The sequence below is a fragment of the Bombina bombina genome, chromosome 1, assembly GCF_027579735.1.
Source record: "Bombina bombina isolate aBomBom1 chromosome 1, aBomBom1.pri, whole genome shotgun sequence".
Classification (NCBI taxonomy): Eukaryota; Metazoa; Chordata; class Amphibia; order Anura; family Bombinatoridae; genus Bombina; species Bombina bombina.
In genome coordinates, this window is record NC_069499.1 from 1,107,069,571 (window position 1) to 1,107,081,624 (window position 12,054).

Here is a 12,054-nt window from a genome sequence, read left to right on the forward strand (position 1 = left end):
GCCTTCCCCATGTTAGAAAAATACAAAGCATTGTAGAAGGTGCACTTCCATGAAAACTAAATTTAAGTAGCTAATGTGAAATGTAACAGAAAAAATAACATAATAGAATAAGCTGGTAAATGTCACTGGAAAAAAAGCAATCAGCGTAAAACAGGGAGAGGCTTAATAGCACCATTGTCTATAAATAGTAAGGTATAATTGTGTTATCAGTTCAATGACTATTAAATATGTTGATGAAATCATTTAGAGCAGAGCAAAACTAGAAAAATCTCATAAGCACAATAAAAATACCATGAACTTACCATGACACTTACCCATTCCTGCGCTCATAATGAGAACGTGTTGTCATGCAAACGGCTGCCTGTGAGCGCATGACTACACGTTCTCGTCATGAAGAGAAATCACTGATCTCTGCCCCAGATCAGTGACTCCCCTGCACTGTTAGTGACAGAGAGTAGCACTCTTAGAGCTATGTGGACCCCATGCCCAACCAGAAGCAATCATACCTAACCCAGACACTGTGCCCAACCAGAAGCAATCATACTCAACCCACACACCAAGCCAAATCAGAAGCAATCCTACCTAACCCAGACACCATGCCAAACAAGTAACAATCCTACCAATCCATGAAACAGTGCCAAACAAGTAACAATCCTACCAATCCATGAAACAGTGCCAAACAAGTAACAATCCTATCAATCCAAGACCCAGTGCCAAACAAGAAGCAATCCTACCTAACCCAGACACAGTGTCTTGGATAGGTAGGAAGGAGTGCTTCTGGTTTGGCACAGTGTCTAGGTTAGGTAGGATTGCTTCTTGTTTGGCACTGAGTCTTGGATTGGTAGAATTGTTACTTGTTTGACACTGTGTCTGGGTTAGGTAGGATTGCTTCCTGTTTGGCACTGGGTCTTGGATTGATAGGATTGTTACTTGTTTGGCACTGTTTCATGGATTGGTAGGATTGTTACTTGTTTGGCATGGTGTCTGGGTTAGGTAGGATTGCTTCTGATTTGGCTTGGTGTGGGTTGAGTATGATTGCTTCTGGTTGGGCACAGTGTCTGGGTTAGGTATGATTGCTTCTGGTTGGGCATGGGGTCCACATAGCTCTAAGAGTGCTACTCTCTGTCACTAACAGTGCAGGGGAGTCACTGATCTGGGACAGAGATCAGTGATTTCTCTTCATAATGAGAATGGGTTGTCATGCAAACGGCTGCCTGTGAGCGCATGACTACATGTTCTCGTCATGAAGAGAAATTACTGATCTCTGCCCCAGATCAGTGACTCCCCTGCACTGTTAGTGACAGAGAGTAGCACTCATAGAGCTATGTGGACCCCATGCCCAACCAGAAGCAATCATACCTAATCCAGACACTGTGCCCAACCAGAAGCAATCATACTCAACCCACACACCAAGCCAAATCAGAAGCAATCCTACCTAACCCAGACACCATGCCAAACAAGTAACAATCCTACCAATCCATGAAACAGTGCCAAACAAGTAACAATCCTATCAATCCAAGACCCAGTGCCAAACAAGAAGCAATCCTACCTAACCCAGACACAGTGTCAAAACAAGTAACAATCCTACCAATCCAAGACTCAGTGCCAAACAAGAAGCAATCCTACCTAACCTAGACACTGTGCCAAACCAGAAGCACTCCTTCCTACCTATCCAAGACACTGTGCCAAACCAGAAGCACTCCTACCTATCCAAGACACTGTGCCAAACCAGAAGCACTCCTACCTATCCAAGACACTGTGTCAAAGCAAAGCACTCCTACCTATCCAAGACACCATGCAAAACCAGAAGCAATCCTACCAATCCAAGACACAGTGCCAAACAAGAAGCAATCCTACCAATCCAAAACAGTGCCAAACAATAAGCAATCATACCAATCCCAGACACAGCGCCAAACAAAAAAAAGTAATCCTACCTAGCCCAGACACTGTGCCAAACCAGAAGCAATCCTACCTAACCCAGACACAGTGCCAACGAAGAAGCAATCCTACCAAATCTAGACAACATGTCAAAGAGAAACAATCCTTGTAAATCACACTACGAAGAACCCATATAATTTCACCACAGCAGAAATATGCCATGTTAAAGAGAGTTATAATACCTACTATAGACAAGTATCTCTAAGGAGAAGCAATATTACCTACATCACAGTGTGTCCCATCTCTGCTGGGTAAGTGTCTGTATTTCCCTTCTCTACAGCACTCCTCTCTTTCCCCTCTGTGCTCCTCTCTGATCCCAATAGGCACTGACATGAGTGCATACCTGAATTGAAAAGCAAACTGTAAACAACTGAACTTATAGGAGGCATACTTATTAACATTTAAGTTAATCAATAATAAATTAGTCCACAAACCTGTTGCCCTTTAAGATAGTTTAACAATGATTCTGTTCAGTTAATAAAATATGTGCATCATGTTTATTAAACAGATCTGAATTTATATTCTTCCCTCTACAACCAAATATAAATATATTTATATACACGCACATTTGTATTCTTATATTTATATGATAGATTCAAATTATTATTTACAGCCTTATGGTCTACAAGTGCTGAAAGGAAGCTTACTACCCCTACATAATACCAAATCCTGCATGTGTTCTACAATAATAATAATCACACCTAAACTACTTAATACCCTCATTGCTTTTCATTGTTTGTCTCTCAGGATTACAAAACAATGTATACTTTCCTATTAAATAAGATTAGATCATTTAAAACATGTATGGTGTATGCAGATCTTTTTCAATTTAGTGAATACATTCTAATGCATCAATTTAAAAAAAAGCATTCAATGTCCCTTTAAATGCATAGAATGTTCCTTTTGCATTTGAAATAGTTGCCTTTTCTTAATAAAGCCAAAGCACATTTGTAAGAACCATACCTCACTTTCTTTGCTCTTTCTGTCAATATGCAAAAACAATAATTTACTTTGCAAGAATAAATGAAAACAAGCAAATAAAAAAATGTAATAAGACAGTAGCTAGTCACTGGAAACACATTAAGTGGAAAGAAATACAATACTGTGTCCCTTTAAAGGGACAGTCAACACCAGAATTGTTGTTGTTTAAAAAGAAAGATAATCCCTTTATTACCCATTCCTTAGTTTTGCATATCCAACACAGTTATAATATTTTACCTCTGTAATTATCTTGTATCTAATCCTCTGCTGACTGCCCCCTTATTTCAGTTCTTTTGACAAACATGCAGTTTAGCCAATCAGAGCTCACTCCTAGGTCACTTTACGTGCATGAGCTCAATGTTATCTATATGAAACATGTGAACTAATGCCCTCTAGTGGTCAAAATGTATTCAGATTAGAGGCAGTCTTCAAGGTCTAAGAAATTAGCATATGAACCTCCTACGTTTAGCTTTCAACTAAGAATACCAAGAGAACAAAGCAAAATTGGTGATAAAAGTAAATTGGGAAGTTGTTTAAAATTGCACGCCCTATTTAAATCAAAGTTTTTTTGGACTTGACTGTCCCTTTAAACTTGTAGAATTCATGTTTCTGAATGCACAATAAAGTTTTGTTCATTGATTCACAAATTAGCTGTAGTGTTGTGAATTCTAATGGATTATAACTACAGTTCCCTATGACATTAACTACCAGGTTAATAAATATACTCATTCAGTATGAATATTACATATAGGGGTGTTAGAGAGAGTGGGAAATATTGCTGGCAGTTTAGATTCTGGTGCCACCCTTAATGAATAATAAGAATTAATTTAAATAGAAAGATAACGTTTCAGACCATATAGTCATGATCTGAAAAAGCAAGGGAATAAATGTAGGCACACAAGAATTATATATTACAAAACCTTCAAAATGTATTTATTATCCCATATCACATTTCGTGAATCACTGTATTTGGCTCAAACCAACATAATAAAGTTAACACCATAGAAAACACATTAAGTCTGAGGTAAAATGACACAAGCATATAATACCTATCTAAGCATACGTATGCCACTATAGCCTGGTATAATAATTTCACACAAACTGGTCAAGTTACAAAAAAGAGGGAATCAGCATATATCATAGGTTACGTACCTACCATACACAAATACATATAGTAACTGTGGTCAAAGGTGTCACAGAACCGGAAAGCTAAGTGTCATTTGCTTTTCCTATGCAAGCGCTACATATATCACCTTCTGGAGCGAGTTACAGTAAGAACTGCTGTGTTATAATTATCCTGTGTATGAAGGACTTTATTCCTATTCCGCCATTAGGTGTTTTTTGGGACTGACTGCAGATAACTTTTGTATATTATTATTGCTCACACAGAGAGACATTTTCAAGGTATATGCATATATTTATTACGCTGTATGGCGTTATACCTTTGACCACAGTTACTATATGTATTTGTGTATGGTAGGTACGTACCCTATGATATATGCTGATTCTTCCTATTTAAGGTACCCTCTTTTTTTGTAACTTGACCAGTTTGTGTGAAATTATTATACCAGGCTATAGTGGCATACGTATGCTTAGATAGGTATTATATGCTTGTGTCATTTTACCTCAGACTTAATGTGTTTTCTATGGTGTTAACTTTATTATGTTGGTTTGAGCCAAATACAGTGATTCACGAAATGTGATATGGGATAATAAATACATTTTGAAGGTTTTGTAATATATAATTCTTGTGTGCCTACATTTATTCCCTTGCTTTTTCAGATCATGACTATATGGTCTGAAACGTTATCTTTCTATTTAAATTAATTCATTATGAATAACTTAAATGTGTGAGTTGGTTACTAAATAAATAAGCATCTTCTTTATGGACTATATAAATGTACATTGGCAATAAATATTTATTACATATAATTTCTGGTAATATTTATTAAATATCATTTCGTTTTAATAATTAAGCAAATCGCATATGCCACAGAAATGTCAATACAGTATGACCTAATGTGTCACACCATAACAAGCAAACACGAATAGCGCCTACTACACCATACAAGTCGTCACTACTGACTAAACTAGAGCAAAACGTACTGCAAAGCAGAAGCTGACAGATGCACCGCCCTCTGGAAAGCGCATAAGATAAACTGATCAGCCAGCCCAACATAACATACTACCCAGAGGCAGAGCGGAACTCTACCTAAAAGAGTCCCGTAAACTGGCCTGACAGCTGTATCTCACAGTGAAAAACTAAGAGTAAAATAATACCCCACACAGCGTTCCATTATTCCGACTCTCATCCCACTACGGCCCCGTAGATTATTTCCGGGTTACACGCGCGAAGTTTGATGGGAGCTTCTAAAGCGGTCATATCGCACTAAGCATTGTGGGAAATGAAGTTTGGGCTTTAGCATCTTATTTGGTAAATAGCCGTATGTTAGTGCTATACTGTCAATCGTTGCCACTGAAAATGAAGATACTGAAAATCAACAACTAGGATTTCATGTTTATTGATAGTGCAGAATTTTATTGTGTGGACAGTGCCTTAATATCAGTATATAATCGTATTAAAATTTCCATTGCTGTCTCATTGTTCTTTGTTGACACGCATTTTCACCTCCAATATCTGGGGTTGCTAGGTGTCCAGTATTTAACCGGACAGTCCAGTATTTTAGTTAGCAATCCAGTAAAATCTTAGCAAAAAGACATGAGGTAAAATGAAAAATATATATGGTTGCATCAATAGTAATACTTTTGCTGGGAGAACTATGTGACACACAGCTAACATCATGCCCAATTACCTACTGTCCAGTATTTGTGTGGTGGACAGCTGGTAACCCTAAATGTCACCTCCTCTGAATAGATGTGTTTATTAAGAAGTCTCACTTCCTGTTAAAATATTTGTCTCATCACTATGGTGTTGAACTTCTTAAAGGGACAGTATACTCTGAATTTCAACCGTCAAAATTACATGTGCAACATGTATTTAACCAAAGTTTCATTCATCAAATTGTAAAATAACAGTTTTTATCTTATATATTTTCTCGTCAAACTTGTACCACTTGTGTATTTACTGTCCGCCTCCATGACTGCCATTTTTTTCCCCTATATTTGAATTAGCAATCATCCTATAGTGTTGATCTATGTACCTGCTATGTGAACACGCGCACAATTACATTATCTGCTTCTGGGTTCCGCTATTCCTAGTTCTGCGCATGCCCAAAATCATACGTTCACGTCAAGCGTTCGATGCTTCCAAGATTGCATATACTAGACACAGGAGCGTGAGACAGCTTCAGTGGGAGGATACATGTGTGTCACATCATTTGCATGTGGGAAGTACAGAGTCGGTCTATACCGCCCACATTGGAGATGCCGTGGAGGGGTTGGAGAACGGACATAGAGTAACGGTTAGGCTGCAATAATTATTATTTAATAAAACATGTTATAATTATTATTTTTTTTCCAAATTTAACAATGCGGTTAAAATGTAAGGATATAGAGGACGTTAGCATTAGCTTTTACATCGTCTTAGTTTACTGACCCTTTAAAAGCTGGTTAACACAAAATAAAATAAGGTACAATACCAATATTCAACATAAATACCTGTTACCCCATATATGAGGCCCCGTCGAGCGCCTGTGAGAGGAGGGGCCAGTGACCTCACTCGAGGCGTAGATGGGCGTATCTTCGTGAGCCGTTGCTCACTTTTCCTTTCAGTGTCGTTTGAAGAGGACCTGGAAAAGAAACGTTACCTGCAAGAAGTTTTCTACTCACCATGGCGGACCTTCAATCAATCATCGGGACGGTCGAGGAGCTGCTGAAGTCCAAGGGAGTCGAATGGATCCAGCGTAGACTTGTTCCTGAGGAGGTCGACGGTTCCGGAGGAGCAGCGACGGCGGGCGGAGGAGCTTCTAGGCCTGTCCGCAGGTCCCGCCCGCCTGAGAGACTCAGTCGGCGGGATCGAAGAGACAGGATTCCGGCAGCAGAGGAAGAAGAGCGGCTAGGTCTTCGGCAGCGGGAGGCGTTTCTGGTCAACGGGCGGTGCAGGTCGGCACTGTCGCAAGGAAGTCGGGAGTTGGAGACAAGCGTCGGAGCAGGACTGGAGTCGGCAGCGTTCCGGTGGAGTCACGGTTGCCACTTGCGGAGCCTGGAGAAGGTAATGTTTTTTCTTTTTCAGGTGAAGCGGGGCAGCTTGGCGGCTATTTCGAGGATAATGAGGCAGCAATGGGGACATTTGAGGAAGATTCCGAAGAGGATACTTTGATTTTGGCGCCAATTAGGGATGAGGTAAGGGCCATTTCAGGCCTGGAGGGAACGTCTTTGCAGGAGGGGGTTACGGCCTCTGGGCCTAGTGTGGTGCATTTTCTGGATCATACGGCCCTCAACGAAGGTGCCAGTAGGAGTGTGTCAGAGGCTACTGGGAAAAGGAGCGCAACGGGCGGTAGGCCTAAGGCCAGGGTGATGGAGAGGCCTGTAATCAATACTGCTAGGAGAGAATTAGTTTTTCAGGACCCCAGCACTAAGGGGCCTGGTAAGAAAGCTTTAAAGAAAACCAAGCATATTGAAAATTTAACTGGACCAGCTTACAATGTGGCACAGGATGCTAGTTTATATGTAGGGGTTCAGGAGGGCTATGTTTTCAATAGCGAAGGTAATCAACCAGAGTATTAAAGATTTTAGGGGGGCTGCCGGTAGGCAGGGTAATATGTCTTTTTTCCCAGATGTTTTTCAGGATAGGTGCTGCACTTCTGGACAGACTGACGTCGCTCGTCGGAGCGGCCACAAGGAAGGTGATTCTTTATGGATAGAGGAGCAGTACAGTGATTTTGGTGAGGAGGAGGAGGAAGAGCAACTCCCATCTTGTTCAGGACCAGTTTCAACGGAGCAGGTAGGGGGTATTGATATTTTAAATCAATTAATTAAGGCTTTAGTTCCAGGAGAAGTTGGGGGTGTATTAGTAGTACAATGGGTAGGAACTCTCCTTTAACTGAGTATAAAGATAGCAGGGCTGGGCCTAGTTTGGTCAGGAGTCACAGGGATATTAATGATTCTGTTAGTGGTAGAATTGTAGATAATAGGGATTACGCATCCTCTCGGTCACAGGTCAAGGAAGGCGAATGGAAGATAGCTTGTTGTTATCTGAAGGGCAGTATTCCTGTACAACTGTTTTTAAGGATAATAAAGCTGAAAGTTTGACTTCAACACTGCGACTCCAGTACATTATTGTTTGCCAGGCGAATGGAAGAGTCAGGAAAGAAGGTCCAGGATTCCAGTAGCACGGCGTCGGGTTAGATCCCGGTCGCCTATTAGTGTCAGAAAAAATTAGGATTCAGGAACGTCTGTCTGGGGTACAATAGACAGTCAGTCAAGGGAGAGAGTGAGACATTGGAGATCTAGATCTCCGGAAAGAAGGAGTCACAAAGATAGAGTGGTTCCAAGACATGGAAATGAATCTATTCGCTTGGATGCAAGGAAGGAAACAGGTACATCTAAGGGTTTACCCAAATCTTCATGTGATGTAGGTGCGAGTAGTAGTGTGTTGCCAGTCTTGAATGTGAGTGCGTCTGATGACAGGTGTGAGGTTTTACTTAAAGGTTTGAAGGATTTAGTTTCCCAGATTGAGAACAGTTCTCAGTCTAATGTTAGTGTGGTTAACAGTTCTCAGGCAAATGTTATGGTTCCCTCCGGTCCGGTTGGTGCCTGGGTTTCGCAAAATGTGACTTCCAGTGGAAGTTTATTAGATCAAACGATTATACCTTCTGGTGCTCCTTCTGTGGTTGGTCAGGCTAGGGTATCTGATCAAGCCTTGAGGCGACCTTGTTTGTGTTCGGAGGCCCTTTGGGTATTCATCTCGCTAAGGATGTTAAAGAGAAGATTTGGAGACGAGAGTTCGTTGAAATATTTTCTCTTCTTCCTGTGGAGCAAAGTTTTGACAGCAAGGAGGATACTAAAAGTGAATCGGGAAAGAAGGAAGATGACGATCGGAAAAGAAAATTTAGGAAGATTCCTAAAACTTTGTCCAATTGGTCTAGGGCCTTTTGTATCTTAGCTAGTGTTATTGGGGAAAAGAACCCTGAATTGTGTTCTTCTCTATTCTGTTACCTGGACGAAATAGCAAGTGCTTTTCGTACTTATGGTGGTTTAGCTTGGTGGATGTATGATGAGCAGTTCCGTCAGCGTTTGGCGGTTTGTCCGGAGATGCTTTGGGGTGATAGGGATATGGGCATATGGCTTGAGCTTATGACCCCGTTAAAGTGAAGGTCAAGTCCGCCTCACTCGATCCCAGTATCATCACTAACATGTAAAATAAACATAATGTTCATTCATCAAAATCTTTATAAATAATTTTGTACTTGTATTTTTTATTTCTCAATTACCCTCCGTTTCACCGCAACTGTCCGCCCGACATTTACCCCCATTTGATTGACATTTTTTTTCTCCAATTCCTTCGCTTCCCCCGTGGCGTCCTGCCCCTTTCTACCCACGTCATCGGTAACAATAGCGCATGCGTCTAATTTCTGCTCTTGTCAAATACATCATGCGCGTGCATTATATGCGCATGCGTATTACGCTGTATGCTTTCCTTAGATACATTGACTCAGTCAGTGTTACAGCGCGCTAGAGAAGAAAGGAAGTGAATTTACAGTTTGCCGTTTCTAATCCTCAAAACGGGTAATTATCACCGAGGAATAGAAATAACGTTCTTTGAAATTGCCACGCATGCGCGAATGCTCTTACAATACGCATGCGCAGTTTGTAACCAGTCTTGTGCACGAGCTTGGTAGTGACACGGCGGGCTGGTTGAAATGATCGCTACGTCAACAGGGCCAAATAAGGAAGTGTATCGGGGGAGGAGTAAACAGACGAAACAAAGGTTTTTTATATATAAAATTTAATAATAAATAATTGATTTTTTGCAAATTTTATCTTAGCGACTGTAATAGTTAGAGCATACTGTTTACATAGGTGGTGAGCATCGGGTAAAAATTGACCTTCACTTTAAGGTCTGGGCAGCCCTTTCGTGGTTCGGGAGGGGTTCCAAGTGCCTCCTCGTCAGCCTCATCAGCAGTGGCCTTTAGAAAAGGTCTCTGCTTTCAATTTAATGAAGGGATGTGTAAATTTGGAACGGCTTGCAAGTACAAGCATGAATGTTCCTTTTGTGGAGGAATTCATTCCAGTGTCAAGTGCTTCAAGAGGGCCAAAGCTTCAACAAAAGTCGATGGTGGCATTCAAGGCCAAGACTCCGGTGAAGTTAAAAAAGATGGAGCCTTGGTTAAGATTGTACGGTGGGAGAAGGGGTATGGCTTCTGATGCAGAGATTTTGTTTAATGGTTTTAAGGATGGCTTCTTTATACCATTTGTTAAGGGTATTGAGTCTGTTTTTGCTGGTAATCTCAAGTCTGCTAGGGATTTCACCGATGTGGTTTTACATAAAATTCAGAAAGAGGTTTCTTTGGGCAGAATGGCAGGCCCCTTTTCTGCTCCTCCTTTTGATAAGCTAAGGGTGTCCCCCTTGGGTGTTGTTCCGAAGAAGGCTCCGAATGAATATAGGCTTATTCACCATTTGTCCTTTCCGAAAGGTTTTTCGGTTAATGATGGAATTGAACCTGAGTTGTCTATGGTAAGATATGCGTCCTTTGATAAAGCTTTGTCTTTAGATAAGGAGGCGGGTTCTAACGCGTTGTTAGCTAAGGTGGATATTGAATCTGCTTTTAGGTTGTTGCCGGTTCATTCAGCGTGCCATCATTTATTAGGCTGTTTTGTGGATGGTTCTTATTTTGTGGACTTGTGTTTACCCATGGGTTGTTCCATTTCTTGTTCCTTGTTTGAAAAATTTAGCTACTTCTTGGAATGGGTAGTAAAACAGATTTCTGGGTTGTCATCAGTTATCCATTATTTGGACGACTTTCTTTTTGTGGGTCCGTCTGGTCAGAATTCGTGTCAGGTTCTTATGGATTCCTTTTTGTCTATGGCTAGGGATTTTGGTATCCCAATTGCTTCTGACAAATCAGAAGGGCCTTCCTCAGTGATTAGTTTTTTGGGTATCTGCATTGATACTGTTTTGATGGAATGCAGGCTCCCTGAGGATAAGGTGAAGGATTTGTTTATTTCTGTCGAGTATGCTCTGAGGAGGAAGAAGCTTTCTTTGAGGGAGATTCAATCTTTGGTTGGTAAGCTTAATTTTGCTTGCAAGATTATCCCAGTTGGCAGAATCTTCTGTAGGAGGTTGTCTTTGTCAACGGTCGGGGTTAAGATTCCTCATTTTAGGATCCGTTTGTCTGCTCAAGTAAAGGAGGACTTACGTGTTTGGAAGGTTTTTTTAAGGGATTTCAATGGTAGTTCCTTGATTCAATCTGCGGAAGTAGTGAACAGTGAATTGCATTTATTTACAGATGCTTCTGGTGCACATGGTTTCGGTGCTTTGTTTGGTAATAAATGGTGTTCAGGAGCTTGGCCCAGTGTTTGGGCGTCAGCAGGCCTGACTAAAAACCTAGTTTTTCTGGAGTTATTTCCGTTAGTGGTTGCTTTGAAGATATGGGGTGGCGAATTTGAAAACAAGAAAGTGGTTTTTCATTCTGATAATATGGGAGTGGATTTTGCCATCAACCGTTTGTCTTCTAGTTCTAAACCAGTTATTGGTTTGATCAGAATGTTTGTTTTCGAATGTTTGAAACATAATGTGTATTTTAGAGCTGTTCATGTGCCTGGAAAGGAGAATATTGGGGCTGATGCTCTTTCTCGTTTTCAGTGCAGAGGTTTCGAGAAGCAGTTCCGGATGCAGACATTGTGGGTGCTACGTGCCCGGAGGAAATGTGGTACCTGAATTTTCTAGAGTTTTGAATATGGTGAGGGGAGCCTTAGCTCCTAGGACTTGGAATGCTTATGTGGCTGTTTGGGTGCAGTGGCTCAATAAATTGATTGGGAAGGATAGTCATGTGGATGAAGTGAATTTGCTTTTAGATTGGATTGAGGTTTGGAGGGTGAAAATTTTTTCTAAATCATTGATAAAGCGTAACATGTTGGCTTTATCTTTCTTGTTTAAAACTTTAGGTTGGGAGGACTTATCAAAGAAATTTTGTATCCGTATGGCAGTGAGAGGTTTGTTAAAGAGGAAGGTAG

General features: G+C 40.8%; 1 protein-coding gene across 2 annotated transcripts in view; it reads right to left on the minus strand.

The window, feature by feature from the left end:
• SNX11 (sorting nexin 11) overlaps nucleotides 1-5,249 on the minus strand; it is a 28,708-nt gene extending 23,459 nt beyond the window's left edge. The window contains exons 1-2 of one of the 2 annotated variants that reach the window (XM_053697376.1): nucleotides 5,026-5,083; nucleotides 2,164-2,281 (exon numbers count right to left, since the gene is read on the minus strand). The gene's annotated coding sequence lies outside the window, so the exon portion shown is untranslated. Of the gene's footprint in view, nucleotides 1-2,163; nucleotides 2,282-5,025; nucleotides 5,084-5,199 lie in introns of those variants that run through there. The other variant, XM_053697385.1, reaches the window with a different exon arrangement.
• Between the last annotated feature and the right edge of the window lie 6,805 nt (nucleotides 5,250-12,054).